General features: G+C 35.6%; 1 pseudogene; it reads right to left on the reverse strand.

Annotated features, from left to right (window-relative positions):
• Nucleotides 1-6,182: 6,182 nt before the first annotated feature.
• On the reverse strand, nt 6,183-7,170 carry LOC122905432 (annotated as a pseudogene).
• Nucleotides 7,171-22,914: the final 15,744 nt, after the last annotated feature.

The following is a 22,914-nucleotide window of genomic DNA, read 5'->3' on the forward strand; positions in this document are numbered from 1 at the left end:
TTTTCAAAATTCTTCAGTCAGGGTCTTTATGTATTTTTTATCATGGTATTTGGGTTCACTTTTATCGTGAGCCAAATAAGTATCTCAAGTAAATTATTCAAGATCTCTATTACCAGTGCATTTAAAAATTCAGCAGAACACCTATAGCTATTTTTCATAAATATGATGTAGAGTAGGACACCTGTAGCAACTCTTTGAAATACACACACACACACACACACACACACATATATACACCCTCACACCAGCAAAGAAATAGCCAAAATAATTAACAATGCTATTTATTTAGAAAAACTTCTACAAAATGGACCAAGATAGAAACTTCAGAAGTAATAATCACATTTGAAATTAGTTAAATTTATGATGAATGAATACAGGTTCAAGGCCACATTTTTGCAGTTGTAATCAGCAAATTATTGCAGATGTAATACTTTTCCTAGAGTCAATACAGGCATTTCTAGTGACTCAGAGAGCCGAGGCTCTTTCAGGGAAGTAGCGCACAGAAATTAAGGAGTAATAAGCACTACAATGTCCAGAAACAACTGAATGTGTAAGTGAAGAGTAAGTACAGACCATATAATGAATATATAACTTGACACACTGACAAAATCTTCTTGTCACAGATTAAACCCTACCTAGCCTATGATAAAAATAAATGAGTTACTGCATTTCTACTTATTGGCAATGGAAACGTTGTACAAGAACTGAGAGAGTTAATGGAAAATTAATAATAAAAAGGAAGGGCAAAAATGATAAAAGTAGGGTGTTGGATAAGATATAGGGTCATAGACATTTATATAGTCAAGAGAGGAGAAGATTGAAGGGAATTTGATCACAGTCTATAAATACCTTACAAGTACCTGTAGAAGTGAAAGAATGTGATTATTCAAAGCATCAGAAGATAGTAGGACAAGGAGCACTGATCTGAAACTAAAGAAGAAAATGTTTCAGCCTTAGATGATATTAAGAAATACTTTCCAACAGTGAGAGGATTTGGCATTAGAAATAAAAACCAAGGACAATACATAAAGTTTAGAGAATGCCTGAAGATGATGTACCTACAAGTACAGAGAATAAATCAGAAATGATGAAGGGAAGAATGGAAAACAGTGAGGCTCACAGAATCAGAAGATTCACTTGTTCAGGATGTGTGAAATGTGTTAGCTGCCAGTCTTTTATGTATGATTCTCCATTACGTCTCATCCTAGAAAACTATACCAAAACTGGGAAAGCAGTTGAGACAAATGAAAATTTTTAGCCTATACTTTGATCAACTATTCTACTATGACAATTGATGATTTCCAGTTTTTGGCTAAGTTCTTACATTTGATAAAGAGCAATACATTTAAGTGCTGTAAGTTAGAGTTGATAATAAATTTACATACATTCTTCACACATACAGAGATCTACACATAGCATACTCTTTATAATTGCCTTAAATATACAGGTTCAGAACCTCTACTATAGAAAGTTAAATAAGAATAAAAATAAGAATAATAGAGATCACTAAAAAATTTATTTCTGTAAGTAATACTTTTCCACTTGAGAAAAAAGGAAAACCTAGTAACTTACGTATTTCCTTTTCTTAAAAAGACAACTAGTATAAAAATAAATGTTAGTTCTCTAAATAATGAAAAACCCTTTCTTTGTTGCTTTCAATCATTTGTCTTTTTCATAGTTCAAACTTTAGATTTTATTTTTTTCTTTCATTCTTTCCTCTTACAAGTAGACCTCCTAACACCTTATCAAAAGTTCTGGATTTTTTTTTTAGTTTTAAGAGAGATGCTTTAAGGAATAATAAGCAGCTTACTTCTCTCTCAGTAGATGAAGATAAATAAAGGAATTACTGCAAACAAGGAAGTGTTTAGCTGAAGCTAAATGAAAAGAATTTGCTGTAGACCCAATTCATTAATTCCCTCACTTTAAACAGACAACAAAGGAATTTTTAAAAAAATACTTATCACTTTCTCTGTATCAAGAGATGAACTAAGTACATTTAAGAGTATGGGAAAGTTCTAGCTAAAGATGATTTTGATCCAATCAAGGCATTTGGCCGGCTTTGTTTCACTTCCCTGGTTTCTTGTACACATTACTTCGTAAGAATCAATACTTTTCAGGTGGACAAAGTGGAAGTTTTTCACAGGTGAAAACTAGTTGTCTAGAAGTTTACAATAGCATAAGGAATCTCTAGGATGCTAGTCCTTCTACTTTTGACAAGGTTGACCATACATAAAGTCTGGGGAGAAAAGTAAGTGAAACCAGAAAGATGACATCCTTGGAGAACATAGAATATTTAATAAGAACACAGGATGGGGGGGGGAGAAGCAGACTCAGCAGGTATTAAAAATTGGAGAAGGCAGAAATCACCGAGAAAATAATCACAAGAAAGATTTCAGAAGTTCAAAATTATAATATTTATAATCTGAAATCAGAATAAAGTGGTCACTGGGTTATTATTCTGGAATGGATATGCTAGTGATTGTCAGCAAGGAAGCCAAAAGCTCTTAATTGGTGAGATAAAGTATTTTAATAAATGATATCTTAGAGTTGTGTGGATTTTTTATAAACTTTAAGAATTATAAGAATTATAAACAAAATAGAAAATATATTAATAATTTACATGTTCAAGTGAAGTAATTTCATTTGACTTTTACATTAAGAGCATTATAGATCAAGTTCACCAAATTAAATGTAATTCATTCTTCTGTCAAATATTCTTTTGTAGCATATGATTAGAACAATTAGAACACTTGATTACTAAATTTCCCTGCCTTAGGCTTAACAGCAAAACATGTGACAGAAAAATGTCTAAAAATGAATAAAATAGCAAGGATATGAAAAAGGATGCAGAGTCAATTATCATATGGTTTCGCTTATTTGTGTTGCATAAGGAATAACACGGAGGACAGGGGGAGATGGAGAGAAGTGAGTTGGGGGAAGCTGGAGGGGGAGATGAACCATGAGAGACTGTGGACTCTGAGAAACAAACTGAGGGTTTTGAAGTGGGAGGTTGGGTGAGCCTGGTGGTGGGTATTATGGAGGGCATGTACTGCATGGAGCACTGGGTATGGTACATAAACAATGAATTCTGGAACACTGAAAAGAAATTAAAATATATATATATATAATTTTTTTAAAAAGGATGCAGAATATGTAATCTTACTGTATTAGTAAGATTACTGACTTCTCTTTTTTGTTGCCACTAAAATATGTATCTATGTTGCTCTGATGACTGATGAACTAGCACAATTTCAAATTTTTCCTGTTTCTCCCTTCCTTCTTCTTTCTCCTCTTCCCTCCCTCCTTCTCCCTCCCTCATTTCTCTTCATCATCTAATTTGAAATGTTACTTAATACATTCAAATCAATTATGTGCCCCATACTTAAGAATGGCCTATAATATTATTTCCTAAATCACACATTTTAGAAGACTTCAGTGCCTAACTAATGGAATTCTTGAAAAACCTATCAAAGTGTTTCAGACATAAGAAATATATCAATGGGACAGAAACAGTTCTTCATTATGCTTTACACACAATTTTGCTCAACTGCTTATTTTAATTAGAGCAGAACTCTAGCTTCTGCTCATTGGTTTAGCATGAGCAATAAAATGAAGTTTATTTAATTTTCTAAAATAAGTAAAGCAGAGTAAAGTTAATTAAAAGTTAATTACAGAATAATGAATCATCTACCCTTGCTGTGCTAGTGTTGCCCAGATGATTAGATGCTGTCCTTCCTGAATACACTTCCATTCCCATAAGCTGAGTATTCTCTTCATTCAGTATAGGGATTTTCATTTGTGTACTTAACTTTACGTTGCCTTCTTCTGAGGGCAGCTTTTTTAAGGAAATAAGCACATAGAGGCACCCATACACCCTTTCCTACTTTCTCTCTTTTTATATGCTTTCCCCAGGCATAATTTTCATTTAGACTTCTGATTGCCTTTTAAATTTGACAGAATATACCTATAAAATTCGTTAGTAATTGTTTCATTTCCCAGCATGGCATGTGTAGTTAACCTTGAAAGACGGATTGGGCGTTAACTGTAGTGAACCCAACCTTTGCCAGTATCACAAAGGTCATGGATCTGTTCTCTCTGGTCCTGCGTCTTCAAATAGAAGGTTTTGTACATACTGGAATTAGAATGCTTTTACTGCTCATTAATTCATCATTAAAATGATGTTAACTAATCATTCTCTATAAGGCTCTGGTGTACAGATTTTCTGGCATGAATCGCTATAGCTTGGCTCCCAGCCATTTACAACTTGCTGAAAACAGCAGCATTCATGTTTTTGGTAGATTTAAATCTTTTGTGAAATTTTATTGTAAGTAGCAGGTCTTATAAATTGCACTGGGAATATAGTATGGCTTATACTGAGAGTATCTTTATTTTTATGAATGGATATGTGTATGGAAATACCTAAACTTCAATTTTGCAGCAGGGTTCTCTTAGCATAAGGAATAATATGTAATGAATATTGTGTTCTCACCTCAATTATGTGTCTTGCACTTTGACATCATAAATACTAAGGCAATGTAGCAAATATTGTTACTTAAAATAGGGAAAGAAAATGAATCAGTCTAACTTACAGTATTTACACTGATTATGTATCCAGTCTATGTAAAAAGCTACAAACTATTAGTTCTGCAAAACTGTTCAATGATTCAATGATACAAATGCGTTATGAAGTAACTACAAACAATTGAATTTTGAATCTTTTTTAAAAAGTGTACTGGGACCTGCACCTGGGTGGCTCAGTGGGTTAAGCCGCTGCCTTCAGCTCAGGTCATGATCTCGGGATCCTGGGATCGAGTCCCACATCGGGCTCTCTGCTCAGCAGGGAGCCTGCTTCCTCCTCTCTCTCTCTCTGCCTGCTTCTCTGCCTACTTGTGATCTCTCTCTGTCAAATAAATAAATAAAATCTTTAAAAAAAAAAAAGTGTACTGGGAAACAAACTGGGGACTGCTGGGAGCCAGTAGGGCCCTAGGTGATGGGTATTAAGGAGGACACTTGATATAACAAGCACTATGTGTTATATGCAACTGATGAATCACTAAACTCTACCTCTGAAACTAATAATATAACTACATGTTAACTGAATTTAAATAAAAACTTTTAAATAAATAAATTGGAAAAAAAAAACTTTTAAAAGGTATACTCTATATTCTACATCCAAACCTTCTGCTAACAGATACATGTAGAAGCATTTATTTCCCCACATGCTGTTAATCAGATGTTAAATAAGAAGGAAATGGGTGGAAAAGATCTGAAAATAAAGTTTCAAGAGGGTCTTTTAAATAGGAACTGTGAGAAGTTGGAAGAAGGGGAGTGCAATTTGCTTTTACAACTTCTTACTTGCTGTCATTCATCTTCACTACTCTAAAACTTTCCCTCACTCTTCTTTTAAGTGTTTTTCCCCCTGCCTTTACATTTTAGTTATGTGTGCAACTGCTTTATTATATCCTAGTTTTCTGTTTCTCAATTTTCCATGCTTTAAAAAAACGAGTATAAAGGTTCAATAAATGAACAATCAAACAAAGAAATAAATAAATCCTTTCAGTTTAGAAATGCTGACTTCCATTTTAAATATCACTTTGAAATGTTGATTCAAAAATTCATATTCATATCCACTTCACAAACACAGATACCGGCTATTCATTTGCTACAAAAAATATGCTGAATTAGGAAGGCACAATTTTGTCAGGTAAGTTGTTCACTTTTTTTTTCTTGGCATTAAAATTCTTTACGATAATGTTATTTAGATCCACTTGACTCAGATAACAACTCTCTTTAATAATACTTGAAATTCTTGGTAGAGAGAAGTAAAATAATTTAACCCACACTATAAAATTATAGGTAGTTTACAATAACTGAGCAGAAGTAAACAGGGTACACTGAGTAATGGAAATACCTTCTTTTGGTTTTTTGGTTAGAAAGGGAGATGGTCAAAATGTGCTAAGTTTTTGTTGTTGTTGTTGTTGGGGGGGGAGGCTGGCTAAGTATACTTTATTGGTGGTACATGACAAGGTAGGGGTCCCTAAGCCCCCCCCTTCTTCAGGGGTTCTGGGGAGGAAACTGTGGAGGTCAAAAGATTCTCAGTGTGTTGGGGATGAGTTGGGGCAGTTACTCTCCAGTAGCTGAGGGCTGCCTCCTCTTGCCAGGCCTGGTGGTTCAGGTGGGTCTTACTCCTTGGAGGCAATGTGGACCATAAGATCCACCATCTGGTTGCTGTAGCCAAATTTATTGTCATACCAGGAAATATGTCTGACAAAGTAAAGTCACTAAGAGCACCTGATCAAGCACCTGATTCAGCACTTGAATCAAAGGCAGAAGACTGAGTGTCACTGTTAAAGTCGCAGGAGACAACTTGGTCCTCAGTGTAGCCAAGGATTCCCTTGAGGGGCCCTCCAATGCCTGCCTCATCAACTTATTGAGGTTATCGTATTTGGTAGCTTTTTCTAGGCAGCAGGTCAGACCTGCTATAGACACACTGTGGGTAGGGACCTGGAAGGCCATGCCAGTAAGCTTCCCATTCAGTTCAGGGATGGGCTTGCCTAAGCCTTGGCAGTGCCAATAGAAGCAAGAATAACGTTCTAGGCAGCCCTTGGCTATCATGTCACAGCTTTCCAGAGGGGTCGTCCATAGTCTTCTGGGTGGCAGTGATGGCATTGACTGTGGTCATGAGTCCCTCCATAATGCTGAAGTTGTCATGGATGACCCTGGCCAGAGGGGGCCAATCATTTGGTGGTGCCAGAGGCACTGTTGACCATCTTGAGGGAGTTGTCATATTTCTTATGGTTCACACTCATCACACACATGGGGGCATCAGCAGAAGGCGAAGAGATGATGACCCTACTGGCCCCACCCTTCAAGAGATTCCAGCCTTCTCCATGGCGATCAAGACCCTAGTAGACTCCACAGCATACTTAGCAGCACCACCCCACTTGATAGTGGGATCTTGCTCCTGGAAGATGGACATTGACTTTCCATTGATGACAAGCCTCCTGTTCTCAGCCTTGATGGTGCCATGGAATTTCCTGTGATGGAATCATACTGGAACATGTAGACCATGTAATTGTGGTCAATGAAGGGGTCATTGATGGTGACAATATCTACTTTGCCAAAGTTAAAAGCAGCTTGGTCAAATCCGTTTCCTCTGACCTTCACCATTGTGTCTTGGGGACTCTGCTAGCACTGCACCAAAAGAAGCAACTGTCTGCTGAATAGGGAGGAACAGAGAGCCATGTGCTAAATGAACAGTTTCATACTGTCTTCACTGCTTGAGCATAACTAGGTTTCTAAGTGTTTCATTCTCCAAAGAGACAAGTTTGTGATTAAAGATTACAACCTTAACAATCACAAATCATTTCTATTAAGAACACAACAGAAAAAATATGGATTATAAAGCACTATACATAAAGATCTATTGTGTTATTATTATCTCTTGTTATTATAACCAATTTATACATTTACTTAGAGTTCAAATTTTACTATTTTTATGTGACTTTGCCAGTTAATGAATAGGCAAATATCCAGTTGATATTGTCAAGATCATCCAGTTAATTTGTAAATTTAACACAAAGTGACTGGCAGATAGTGCCATGAAACATCTGATTTCTTTGCATTGAACCATATGAGTCACCTATTTGTACCAGAATACAGTATATAAATGTGTTCATAAGAATTTTTTATATAGGGGTACCTGGGTGGCTCAGTGGGTTAAAGCCTCTGCCTTCAGCTTGGGTCATGATCGCAGGGTCCTGGGATCGAGCCCGGCATCAGCATTGGGCTCTCTGCTCAGCAGGGAGCCTGCTTCCTCCTCTCTCTCTGCCTGCTTCTCTGCCTACCTGTAATCTCTGTCAAGTAAATGAATAAAATCTTAAAAAAAAGAATTATATATTGAACTAATTATTTTTTCATGTTTTTGAGCTCTTATTTACTGAATCAAAAGTTCATTCTTTTTTTTTTTTAAGATTTTATTTATTTGACAGACAGAGCTCTCAAGTAGACAGAGATCACAAGTAGGCAGAGAGGCAGGGAGATAGAAAGAGGAAAGCAGGCCCCCTGCTGAGCAGAGAGCTGGATGTGGGGCTCGATGTGGGGCTCGATGTTGGGCTCCATGTGGGTCTTGATGTGGGTCTTGATATGGCTCTTGATGTGGGGCCCGATACAGGGCTTGGTGCAGGGCTTGGTCCCAGGACCCTGGGACCAGACCTGAGCCAGAGACAGAGGCTTTAACCTACTGGGCCACCCAGGTTCCCCAAAAGTTCAAACATTCTAAGAAGTATATAATTGGCAGCACCATGTAGGAAATCATGAGAAATCATAGATGAAATAATAATGCAGCAAGCACCCATTTAAATAATGAGTCAGAGTGTATTTCAAAATATATATATGTATTAAATAAATACCATTGTGTAAAATCATAGTATAACACATACATATTAAGTTAAATACATGCAACATATCAGAACTAGTTTATAATAATTATTAACTATATAGAGTGAGAAAAGCAAGAAAGTAACAAACTAAATCTTAAGACAATTAGTACATAGGGGAGGATGTATTTCATGTATATATAACCAAAGTGAGTGATGGGAGATCCATGGACATAATATGTTTATTAACATTTTTTCTCTGCTTCACAGAAAATTTCTGCTCCATATACTGTAAGAAAACAAAAACTATGCAAAATTAGTCTCAAATGTCTTTAATTCTGCCAGCTAAATTAATCTCTGAAGGAAAATATAAATTCATACACCACTGCCGATCTGCAAATGTTATTTAGGGGCTCGGGCAACTAATGCAGTAATACACTGAACAGATCGACAAGGCAGTCCTACTCTAACACAGTATTTGTAGCAAGAAAAAAACTTTTGCTGGATTCATGACCCAATATTGAGATTCCTGCTTTTAGAACCTAAATAAGAATCTGCGTTACCTGTTTCAGGCACGATGATCTCCAGTTATGTCTGAGATAAGAGGGGCATAACATTAGCACTTCTAAAGGGGAAGTGGAAAACCAGTGACTCAGTTATACGAACAGCACGCTGCTACAGGTCTGTATACTTTCAGAAACACCCCCTCTCCCTACTTCACTTACTACCATCACTACACCCCTTGTCTCATTGGTTTTCTCTCTTTTCTCTCTATCCTCTACACATACCAGTCAAGACCTTCCGCCTCTCAGACCTCAGGGCTGTTGCTTCTTCATGGAACACTGTGTCCTGGATATGTGTATGTGCCTTCCTTTACCTCCTTCAGATCTTTGATCAAATATCAATCTCCCAGTGAGACTTTCCTCCATGCTTAAAACTGCAACCCTTCTCCAATCCTTCCTATGCTCCTTGACTGCTTTCATTTCTCTTGTTTTATTTATTGTATATCCCTAACCACTAGGATGTAAGCCCCCTGCAGACAGGGTTTTTATCTCTTCTGTTCATTGATGTATCTGCAATCCCAGAACAATGCCTGGTACTTATGTGCACGCAGGTTAAACATTTTTTGAGTGAATGAATGTAAATCATTAAAATATCTCACTGAAGGAAAGAGAAAATTCTTACTCCCAAATAACAGCATGATTATAAAACACACCTCCTTTGTAACTATTTAGGTCTCAGCACTACAGCTTGAAGCAAGCAAAGCCAAACTCTTAAGTCATTTCAACCATTGACTCAGATACGTTTTTCTCTATGTGGTGGTTTTACGATCTCTTCTGTTCCAGCTCCATTTATCCCACACATCAACTACTCCAGTAGCCAATTAGAGCTCATCCTCTCAGTTCCATAGTTTTAAGGGATGCATAGAGGGAAAAGAACACAGGCAGGCAATGTGACCCTTCACTTTTATAAAATTAGAACACTAACCTGTGTTTACATGACTGGCTGAATATGAACCTCATATTCTTCCTTCTATTCCCACACTTCTTGAACATCAGGAAGCAGGGAAAAGCAGGACAATTTGAAGCTTACTATTAATTAAAATCATTTACAAGCCCAGTTAATTTCCTATAGTAACACTTCAAGGGTTATGTTGACAGATCCACAGTGAAGACACTTAAAATCACATAGCCTCCTCTTGCCAAAAAACCAAAACCTAGCCAAAGAAATTCTTAAACATTTCCTTTTTCATTCAAATATAAGATTATATATTGGTTTTGGTTAGCCCCCACAAAAAAATGATCAAATGTGGGGGGAAGTGGGGTTTACAAGCTTTATAAGCAACTATTCCCACTTGCAAAGTAGCAAATTATAAGATGAGCTGGAGATGGTAGCCCTATTCCATGTAACAGAGAGGTGTCCACATCACAGGAAAAGTCACTGCTCTTGAACCATTTTGAAAGGCTCAGCAAAAAACAAAAGGTCAACTGACTCTGAGATTAAATGAGACATTGAAATAGGAAAAACGTGGACTATATATGAACATACTACCACCTTTTTGCAAATAACATCAAAAATAACTACATCAGAAGAAATTAGACCTATGTTTTCAGAGGAAAAATTATATACTTCCATTTCCGAAGTGGAATCCATCCAAATTAGAAATAAGTTTAATTATTTTACCTTGCATTTGTATGTGCCAACCAAAATACAGAATAACCCCCAATTTTAAAAGTTATAGAACATAATCTAAGTCTATGATTTCCTAATGCTTTCACAATGCCAAAAAAGTCGATCCCAAAATTAATCCTGTGGAAGTAAATGAATCAAACTGGCTTGCCATTTTAAACACAGAAACATCAGTCATTTGAGAGGCAATGTTGAATATCAGTTAAAGATAACAGTATTTAGAGCCACCTTCCCTGGGTTTAAATCCTGCTTCTGTGGAGAGCTCTGTGACTTTGGGAGAGTTACTTAACATCTCCATTCCTCAGTATATTCTCTCATATGAGTGTAACAGTAGTCTCTAATTCGTCAAGTTAACTGAGGATTAAGTGAAATAACACAAAGAAGGTTTGTGATGATGTCTGGGGATTATTAACTTGTTAAATAAACAAGCATCTATTTTAGCCAAACAGATTGGGGTGGTAGATTGGGAAGAGGGTTAGGGCTCAGCATATCCTGGAAATTGCTACAGATTACATTTTTTAGCTAAAAAGAGAGGGAAACCCCTGTTTTTATTAAAAGAAAGCAGTACAAAGGTGATCTTGGGCCAGGTGTTAAGGGTTAAAAACCACCAATTATCCAGGATCATAGAGGCTCTATGCATTGCTCTCCTCCAAACTCCACAGGTCTGTAAGAGTGATGGATTATGGAGTTAGAAGGAAAACATTTTTTTAAATTATCCCTTAACCATTACTTTATAGATCTTCAATGTAATGGATCACGTTATCCAAAAGTTAGCTCAAGTTAATTTCGCATCATCTGTTAAAAATATATACATTAATTCTATATGTTATGAGCAAGATTTTCAACTACAAAGAAATTGCCTGTTTTCTATATCCCTCAGAGTCAAATAGATATCAGCTCAATTATTACACACTAACTGGCTTGATAGGAAATTTTATTTAAAATATATATGTATAAGGGTTTAGAAGTCAACATTGTCGACATGCAGACATGTAGAAACATAAAAAGATTTTCTCTTTAGTTCTATTATGTAAATTTAATTACAGAATATATATGACAACTTAGCACGAGTTAATCCGGTAAAGTCCATTTTAGTAGCACTCATGTAATTGCTCAACAAATACCTCCACCTGCATAAATATTTATTTTCTTCTCATAACTGTGGAAAAGTTAACAATGCTGAAGCGGCTCAATTACTTTTCATTTAAGAGATCTTAAGTTTTTTAGGTAAAGCTCTGTATTTCCAATTTGATAGCTCATCACTTGGCTTCAGATACAAACTTATTTATAGAGACAAAGCATACTGTGTATTTATAGGTGTTCCTATATATTTAGAATGTATTTAATGAAGGTCAAGAATAAAACTGCAAATGATGTTTATGGGAGTGTTGTAAAGGTTCATTATTGTCATTGTGGGGGAAAGTATAATTTTCTTAAGAGAAATGATGACATATACATAATAAAGTCCCTGTCCGTGTCATGACAGCTCAAGAGCATGCCATCGTTACCACCTATGTCACACCGCAGGTGCACCTGCTATATGGGTGACAGCCGCTGACTTCTCTGATCAACACATAATTATCTCTGAATAAAAATGCACGTTGAAGTTAGCTGGACATAATGGATTGAAGACCCAGGGCAAAATTATCTTTATCATGGCACATAGCACCACCTGGGGGTAGGAGAGGGCTAAGGAGAGGTGTTGTCAATGATGCAACCTTGAGAAGCTTGCTGTGATGTAGGTACTTCTAGGGTGTTCATGTTTATCCTGCCTGTCTTCCTTTGGATAGAAGAGGTCACTTGGTTAATGGTTAGGATGCTCCTGGCAGAGAAAGGTCCCACTGATCAGCGCTATTCTCCACGGATCTAACTGTATATCTCTCTCTCAGCATCTGGATAGTTTCCATTTGCAGAGTTCCCTTCCCCCATAAGATAATAAATATCATATCACAAGGATGGCAGTGCTCCTTCATGGAACACTGACTGTTTATTAGAGGCAAAAAAGTTTAAGAGAAATGCTAACAATGTTCATTAATGGCCCGCATCCAGGTTTAATGAGGCATGTCAATATGCGGACTGGGCAACATCAGTGGCATAATAGTGGTGGTAAATGGGAGTAATTGTATCCAATTGTACGGCACAGCTTCCAGGAATGAGCCCGAACTGCCAACTGACAATGACAGAGCAATTATGGGAAGGCAAGCGAGCTGTGTCAAATTAGCACTCGGTGAGAACTCATTTTTCAGAGATGTGCTTGCTCGACACCACCACAAGTGATAGCTACTTTATTGTGAGTGATAGGAAGACCAGCACTTAGACTGATGTTCTGATTTGTCAATAGCTGTATTTGAAAGCTTAGTGTCACAAATATATAGAGATATTCAGGGAGAGAGGCACACTGCTCATGATCCGAAGGATAAGAACGTAGCCAAGAAGGTCATCTGTCAGTGTGAGCTGTCAGAGAGAGATCACACTCTATGAAAAGGGAACATTCAGCCGACTTAAGTAATTACCTTTGACTGAGATTTGAAGATGTCTTCTTTTGTTGGCCTACATTGACTGCATAATTTATAATTTACTGCAATCAGCAAAGGGCCAGGACTTGTAACTAAGAAAATTCTTATTTTATTTCCATAATTACTTTTCCTCTCTCTTTTTTTAACTCCTTTAGCACTTCAGAAGTGTAAAGTGGGAAACTGATGAAATTGATTATTTTCTTTCTTTCTTAACTAAATCTCAAGTACATGAGAAACAATATATTTACTTTTGACTGTTGTTTCGCAGGACCATACCTCTCTACCATCACCCTATAAGAGGTATGAAACACCCCTTTATCCCTGATGTATTTTTTTCTTGCTTTGTGGATTACTAGTTAAAGAGGATAAAGGAATAATTTGATTTTGTCTCTCTAAAGCAGAAGAGTAAGAAAGAAAAAAACAGATTTGGAGTACTAAGCACTGAAATTATAATTCACATCCTTAGATATTCACCAGTTTGATTGAGTTGTCATAACTATAAAGAGGTAAGTATTATAGCAAATATTTCAGAACTATATGGATTAGCAGAATTTTCCATTCATGTTGTCCTTTTCCCCTGGGACATATCACAGGATCAGTGTTGGCAAAATAACTTATCTTGTCTTTAATAACCTTACGCAAAAATGTATTTTGTGACCCATTATATTTTGGGGAGCAATAATCATTAAAATTTTATTTTTTCTATGTTTTTAGAAAACGTGATCACTTAATTTTGTTAGCTAAAATATAATAGGGAGCTGTAACAGTGTAGCTTTTGATTTTTTTTATCCCTGGGTTAAAAAAGAAGACCCTCTGAGGAAATATTAAACTTTAATTATTTGGCATTATTATGAAATTCTTGCTGCTTTTTCTTCCCCTAATAGTGACCAATTGATTAATGAATTGTAACTAAAAAATACCAAGATTAGCCTGCCTTCTGACAAAAACTGTTGTTTAATTCTAGGTGTATTGATTTACTGAAGAGATATTGACAAAAGAATTAATTTAAGTACTTTAAGTCAATATTACTTTAGTGGAAACTCCACCTTTTAGTTTTAAAGAAATACAATTAAGAACACTCCTCCATTAAAATGGTATAAAATTACTGTCACATAATAAACGTTCATTTCTTCCTACCTGAAAGTCTGCATAGGTTCACACTGCCTTTTTTTTTTTTACCCCCCTGAGACCCATCAAACACTTATATTTCAAATGAGTAATTATGGGTTTTGGGATGTTTGCTGATGTATTTAATGTTTCCTCTAAACTTCAACAATTCTGCTAAAAAATATTTTGTTTTCCAGTTTACCATCTACTACCTGAGATTATTTTAAATTACATACTTTGATGTTTCTGAAACACAGTTCTAAATTATTTTTTTAAATATTTCAGAATTCCTTGGACCATTCAGTTTCCCCATTGCAGAAAGCTGTTTAATTCACAATGCCTTGAGTACAGGCCCGTCATCTATTCTATAGTGACTGTGCCACTTAATAATGGAATAGTGCATCAAAGTGGCACTTAGGTCTCAAATTGTTATGTATGACTGTCAAAGCGGCAAGAAAAAAGAATTAAAAAAGGGGCTGGGGGGGGAGAAAAACCCTTGATTTGTCTTTACTACTGAAATGTGAATTTGTCAGCCAGGTTCTGAAATCACAACAGCATTGCATCCCCAGCGAGATGTTGAAAACTTGACAGGTACATATTTTTTCAACTACAAGCAGTTCTCTAATGAAAACTAAATACACAAATCTTATCTTTTTAATTTTCATTTATTTATTTTTTTGCTCTTGACAGATAGTTGTTGCCAATGGGATTTAATGTTCAGGTTTGGGTTGTCAAGAGAAATAACCAATAAGCAATCCAAAGAGTCACGATATAGATATTCAAAGTCAAAAGCCTGGCTTGTGATATACGGAAAGGATCTGAGAGTATAATTAAGTAAGTTCAAACCCCTGGCACTTAATCTTCCCCCTAATGGCACGTAAAGCCCATCACAACCTCTCTCAGGGGGACAAACTGTAACTTGTTTACTGGTCACCAAGGCTTTTGATCATCATTGTCCTTTTTACTTCATCATTTAAAGATGAGTTTGCTTTGGTCTGAGATTTCTCCACTTATCATTGTTTATTCTCAGGAAGAATAAAAGTATAAACCATGATCCAGTATTTAATTCTGTCATCCAAAGCACTTTTTAAGTCTCCTTAAATATCCATATCTCCAGAACTATCTACTTCTGAGTTTGATTCAGAACATAGCCTGTGTATATAATTTCTCTGGGTGTATTTTGTGCACAATGTAAGTGCCCTGACAACCACTATTAACACCTACAATGATGCTCAGTGTGTGGTGATTATTTACCTGCTGGTAACTTCACTATATTACCAAAACCCTTATGAATATGCCTGGACATTTTGTATAGGGAGAGGGTAGGAGACCTGTAGTTGTAGCGCTATTTCCTAGAAATTATAAATTGCAACTGGTTGTCACCCGCTGCTCTATATGGATCAGTCTTACAGAATTGCATTCAACCATTTGCCTGGAGCAAATAATATTTTTGACAGGTGAGTGGAATTTTGCAAGGCTAGATAACACCACACAAATCACATATGAACAATACTAAGAACTACAACTCCCATCATGCTCTTTCTTTAACTGAACATTAAATAATCAATGACCTCATCAGAATTTTCTTTAAATTTTATTTTATTGTGGCAAAAATATGAAATTTGTTCTCTTAACAGGTTTTTAAAAGTGTACAACATAGCATTATTAACTACAGGCACAATGTTACAACAGCATATCTCTAGAACTTATTCATTTTGCATTACTGAAATTTTATACCCATTAGTTAGCAACTCCCCTTTACCTATGACCCCCACACCCAGCCCCTGCCAACCACCATCCTATTTTTTGCTTCCATGACTCTATTTTAGATATGTCATGTAAGTGGAATCATGCTGTATTTGTCTTTCCATGAACGGCTATTTCACTTGGCATAGTGTCTTTCAGGTTCATCCATTTGGCTGCATATTGCAAGCTTGCTTTCTTTTTCAGGGACTTATAACATTCTACTGCCATATATATACCACATTTTTTTAATCCATTCATCCACTGATGGACATTTAGATTGTTTCCATAGCTTGGTTCTTATGAATAGTGTTGCAATGAACATGGGAGTGCTAATACGCCTTTGAGATCAATATTTCAATTCCTTTATAAAAATACCCAAAGGTGGAATCACAAGATCAAATAAGAGGTTTTTTGTTGTTTTTTTTTTTTTTTTTTTTGAGGAATCTCCTATTTTCCACAGCATTACACCACTTTGCATTCCCACCAATTGTATGTAAGAGTTCCAAATGTTCCAGACACTAGTCAACACTTGTTTTTTGTTTTAGCCATTCTAAAAGATGTGGGGTGATATCTCAATTTTGTTTGGATGTGCATTTCTCTGATGATTAGTGGCCGAGCATTTTTTTCATATGCCTATTGGCCATTTGCATATCTTCTTTGAAGAAATGTCTATGGAGTTTCGTTGTTGATTTTTTAATTGGGTTATTTGTATTTGCTATTGGGTAGTACAAGTTCTTTATATATTTTGGATATTAACCCTTATCAGATTTTAAGGATTGCAAATATTGTCTCCCATTCCATAGGCTGGCTCTCATTTTGTTGATTATTTCTCTTGCTGTACACAAGCTTTTTAGTTTGATATAGTCCCACGCAGATGTTCAATGAATGGAAACAATTATTGTATATTGACTTGCTTGACAATTTCATTTCTGCATGTTTGTTTTCCCTTCCTAACCAGCTCCCGGGCTGCTATGGGAAAGGACAGTAGTGGTCATATACCTTCACCATAAACATACATTAAGTTCCTGTTATATGTGAGCTGGCTCTGAAACTTGCTTTGCCAATCAGCAGATAAGAAAAATTATAGACTGATTGTTTACTTGCCTGATGTAGTTCCACTCATCTATTTCTGATTTTATTACCTGTGCTTTTGGTGTCAAATCTATGAAATAATTTCCAAGACCAATATCAAAAAGTTTTTTCCCTGTGTTTTTCTCCATGAATTTTATAGTTGCAAGCCTTACATTTAATTATTTAATACATTTTGAGTTGACCTGTGTATATGAAGTAAGATAAGGGTCCAAATTCATATCTTTTGCATGTGGATATCCAATTTTCCCAGCACCATTTGTGAAGAGACCATCCTTTCTTCATGTGTGGTCAACAGATTAATACAGACATTTTTGGATCAGATCTCAATCCACAGAAAATCAAATCAACATAACAGCTTTAGAAATGACTCTTAGTATAATTCAGCTTTTCAAATTGTTAGCACAGTTTCTTACTCTTTTGTTAAGTAAAAATTGGGATGCTCCTGAAAACTCTAATTTCAAAAGACTACTACAATGTAAAAAGTCATTTTAGTGTTTATGCCTCAACATGTACACTGATGTATCCATCTTTTTTTTCCCTCTTTTCCTTACTGTTCACATGTAATTTGTGTAAATTAACTCTTAGTATGCTACTTTCAAAATCTATTCTACTTCTGTCCCCTGGATCACTGTAATAGATCTAACTAGTCTCCCTGCACTCACTATGGCCTCTTCTATAGTTTACTCTCCACCTGCTGCTGAAGGGATCTTTTTAAAATAAAAATCAGCCATGATCATTTCAGTTGCTTTCATTATACTTAAGTTAAAATACAGTCAAAGGTCCTAACTTGGTTGATATTCACAGTAGAAAGATCAAACCACACTGAAATTCTTGATAGTCCCTGCTCCTTTGGCATCCTTTCTATTATGTGGTTGATTTTTTGTCTGATCCATAGTTTTACAAAACTAACTTCTTAGTTAGTGCTCAGCACAGGTATTCCTTCTGAGAAAAATTTTATTACTATTTTATTTCACTCTCCAACAACATACATAAGAATAAGATTCCCCCCACCCATATACTGTAGCACAGGGCCATACAGGAGCCTCTATCACAGCATCTGTTCCACAAAATTGAATTTTTTTATTTGTGTGCTTCCCCCCCAATAGAGTATGTTAATCCCAAGGATTAGCACTGAGTTCTATTCATGGTCCTGTCTTCTGAGCCTGGCAGAGTATTTGGCATTATAAACTCTTAATAAAATTGACTGACTAGATGAATGAATGAATGAATCAATCACTCCCTGAGCATGAACCACCATATTACATGTAAGTCAGTACAATTATAACATCTAAATTCAAGACCTAGTCATATTACTTTGAGAAAAAAACTCTGCTTCTTAATCACTTTAAAAAAAATAGCAAAACACCATTGATCATTACTCAATAGGTAATTAAGATATTTACAGAAAATAAAGTGCCTACTGTTCAGCAAGCCTTCAAGAAATGTTTGCTTCATGTTGCTTCCTTCTCCATTTTTCAACTGAACTCATTTAAAACTACATTTCCCATTACCTTATTAGAGAAGAATGAAACTTCTCATGCAATGATCATTGGAAAGAAAGCAGAGGAAAGGAAAAAATATTTTTAGTATTTAATCTAAACATGACATAGCTGTGATTTTTTTTTCTTACCTCATTCACTTTAAATCAAATAAGACTCATTTGTTCACATGTTTACAATGATCGTAGCACTCCAACAATTCTGTTTTCTTAAACTGCCTCAGTCTTTACTAATAAATGCAAGGGAGGGACATTTCACTTGGCCATCTGAAATGCGAATAGCTCAAGGTTACAGGACTCAGTGACTTAACAGGATGAGATTTGTGGTTTAGCAGGCAGGCAGCTTTCTAACACTGTCACAAATGGGCCAAATGAAATAGCACAGGTTGTCTTCTTCTAAGAAAGAATCTTTCAGCTACAGTTATAATTTCAAAAAAAGTTACAGACTTCTAAATATTCTACACATTGATGTATAAGGGTTTGTAAAGGAAATCATAAGAACAAATCATTCTGGTGAAGAAAATCCATGTATACTTATCTGATAATTTAAAGACAATCACTCACACAAAAAGAAATTATTTCCATAAATAAGTGATATTTATACCATCTCCAGATACACATTAATATCAAAACTACACTCTTGAAGCCAATCACTATAAAAAATTATTTTTGATCTACCAATGCCCAATCTGGAAATTCTGCTTTTCTAAATCTTTATACAACTTGTAAGGTGTTTCAGGATTAGCAGCACAATAAAATCTTAATGTATATGTATTTAAGAAAAAACTATACAAAAATACAAACCAGGTTGATGAAAGAGTATTTAATAGCATTGTTTTCCTTGGTTTCTCATGCAGGATTTATAATTACATATTAATCTAGATTCTTTAGGCAGTGTTTCTTAAAACTGGAATGTCCATACAGAATATAAAAACTATACTCACATATTCAGAAATTAATGGTTTCTTTGTTCCTGTCATATTAGCCATAATGTAATCCTATGGCAAAGTTTTTCCCCCATCTTCCAATATTCACCATTTCTATCTAGCTGAACTAGGCAAAGCCTCTGATAAGCAGTCCCTGTAGATTTTTAACCTTACTCAGTCTTCAGCAAAATCTTATCTGGTATCAAAAAAGTGAATGAAATTAAGAACCAATAACATATGGCTTGACTTGTTTATTTTTTTTTAAGCTTTAATCTGGAAAACATATCTCCACTGTCTAGTGAGTGTGAAACAAACCAAACCTAGTGTGTCTTCCATCTGAAGCCTAAAGTCAGTGTTTTAAAACAATTAATGTTTTCCTTTATTTAATTCTGATACCAGTTTATTCATGACATTTTAATTGCAACTCTGAGATGACAATGTCAGATGTTCCGATTTGGCATGAGAAGAAGATTAAAACCAAAAGCAGGTGAACATCTATCATTCTAAAATGGTGTTATTTTTACTCAGGTAAGTTTTCCAATGTATTTAAGAGTTGACCTCTATCATGATTTTTTTCAAGAGCAAAAAGAGAAAATATCACAAAAATAGAAAATAAAGCTAGCCTTCATAAAGTAGAGCATGGACTTTTCAAACAGCAATTCTCTCACTTCCCTATGAACATCAATAGCATTGCAAACCAGACATATAACAAAAAAAGAGAAATACAATATACCCTGAAAGTAGAAAACAAGGTCAGAGGTGAGGCTTTAGCTAAAAGACTTTCTTTAGACGACAGAGACGACAGCAAATCAAACTTATGCCTTCTTTCTGTTCGAATCCTCATAAAAAAGCCTAATGCCTCAGGTTTTTATTTTTAATTTTCCTTCCACGGCATGCTATATTAACACTTTCCTGCTTTGTTATTTTCAAGCATATTATGCATCAACTGGCACTGAAAAGACTATTAATAAAGAAAAAGAAGGGAAGAGGGAGGAAGAGAGGACAAGAGGGCTAAAGGGAGGGAGAGGGGACAGATGAGGGGTAGGGAGGGAGGGAGACAGAAGGGGGAAAGATAAGGGAAGGAGAGGGAGAGAAGAGGGTAGAGAGAGACAAGAGGCAGAGAGAGGAAGGAAAAGAACAGAAAAGGAAGGGAAGGGAAGCACAACTGAAGGGAGGGAGAGAGATGTTTTCATATCAGCTTGGTAAATCTGATTTGGGGTAAGTGACCCTCACTATTAATAGATAAATCTAAAGTTGTTTCATGGCCTAAGGCCATGCTAAATGATTTTACTGGGTTCAAGATCAGATATATCTATTTTTATCTTTCATTCACTTTATGATTTCTGAATTTATTATTCTTTTGTCCCTTTTATTAGATAATTCTTATAAAAGTACATCTACCATATTTTTCCCTACTAATTTTGTTTGTTTAACCTTCAGAAGTATTCAACTCCAGGTGATTTATTTCTACTTTCCTTAATGTACTTATTACTTGTTCCTCTTTGCCGTAGCCATTTCTCTTCCTAAGTTAGGACATCATCTTATTATAGGAATACATCTGGTAATACTGCCGTTTTTTAAAGTCCCATCTTAAAGAATGAACCAAAAGCAAAGTTTTGAGTCATTAGGATAATAATCTATTTCAATTACCTGAAATAACCTTATTCAAAGTACACTTCCAAAGGGCAGATTGCTGTTTTAGAGAAACAAATGCACTTATTTATAATCAATAGTTGTTTAAAAACTTTAGAACTAACCAAGACTAATCGAGAAAGAATATAAAGCATTTTGACTTTGACCTGGTCGTGTATTAAATAATACATTATTTTGGTCATTTATGAGATTATCACGCACGTAACTGCATCTGATTTTCGCTTATTTCATTCTGTCTTAAAATGTGCTTAGCCAATAACAAAGGTGTCTACTGTATAATAGAAATCTTTGTGGGGGGCATTAGATTTGTAAGTCTATCTAAGAAATAGTGAGGGGATTGGGACTAAATTCATCGTAGGGGGAAGGGAATAAATGGTTCTATTTGTAAAGAGGAGGGGCACAGAACACTGTACAACAATTCTCCCTGAAACATCTGAAAATTGATCTCAGTTTGAGCTGAAGTCCTCACCAGCCTCACCTCAACAAAGTACCCAAATGACTTTTTAAAAGGGTACAGCTCAAACCGGGGGAGAATGAGGGAAAGGGCAGGTTTGAAACTTACAGTGTTTCTATAATCAATACTCTGCTCCTGAACAAAAGTGTAAAGAGGCGCACAAATGTACTAAACCACATTTCAAAAATGACATCGTAATTGCTGGCACTGCCCAGCCTACCCTGGCCTCAGCATTGCCAGGTTTTAAATTTATTTCAAACTGTTCTTCCCAAGTATACCTAATTTTTTTTTGTCCAAATAGCAGCAACTTGCAGTTAGTGAACAAAGCTTCAGGATTTTTTTTACTTACAGCTAAATTTAACTTTACCCATCCAATAAAAAAGAAATAAGGGAGCCTTTATTATCTCCCTGGATTTCTGGGTATGATACCACATCATAGAGAAGTGGTTATTAGAGACAATGGCCTACCAAGGTGAAGTTTGTAATAAAGCCTATTATGTGGTTTCACCATTGACACTAATGGAATGTAACAGTGATTTAGAATGATTTAATGGTTCCCAGGTTGTGCTCTAATAGTGCTCTTTATATTATGATGTATATCACAAAACCTAATGTGGCTGTTGTGATATATTGACAGTATTCATGCTGTTTCATTTTTTTAGGGGAATTTAAAAAACTGTCAAAGAGGAAAATTAATAGGCTGCAACTGCTTTATTTTCAAGGGTTCTGTTTTTTAAATGTATGTGCATAAATTTCCATTTGGTGCCACTCTTAGGCTAATAAATTCATCTGAATTTTTATTCTGAGATAATAAAGAAGTGTGCATGTGTGTACACTTGTGTGTGTGTATTTATGCAGTGTATGGTATACATAAGTATTTGAAATACAACTTGGAGAAGACTGCACTGTCATTTTATAATATGTTTGCAAAATGGTTCTGTTAGATTAAAATGTACGTGAAGGAACATTACAGAAGAAATCATAGTTTTATTACACAAGATAAAGTCATCTAGTTTGAATTGTGAAGCTAAAGGCTACGGATTTCGTACCAGCTCACTAAAAAACAAAAACAAAAACTACTGAGTACCTGTTATATGAACTCTTAGATTTCTGAGTGAAAGGAGAATGATTATTTGAAAGAGTAGAAGCAAGGCATCTTCATGCTCTTGTAGCTTATAAGCCTCATAACAATGCTTGATCTTTTAAGTATTGAGGCATATTGTAAACTTAAATAGAAGGTAGACAACACTGCAAATTTTAAGGCTATTATTTGTTGAAAGTTGTAGAAGTGGAAGGCTGTAGATAAAGGGGAAAGAGGGAGGGTTTTCAGGAGCGTCCATACTCCACCTCTCAA

Source organism: Neovison vison, chromosome 4 (genome assembly GCF_020171115.1).
Source record: "Neovison vison isolate M4711 chromosome 4, ASM_NN_V1, whole genome shotgun sequence".
NCBI classification, from domain to species: domain Eukaryota; kingdom Metazoa; phylum Chordata; class Mammalia; order Carnivora; family Mustelidae; genus Neogale; species Neogale vison.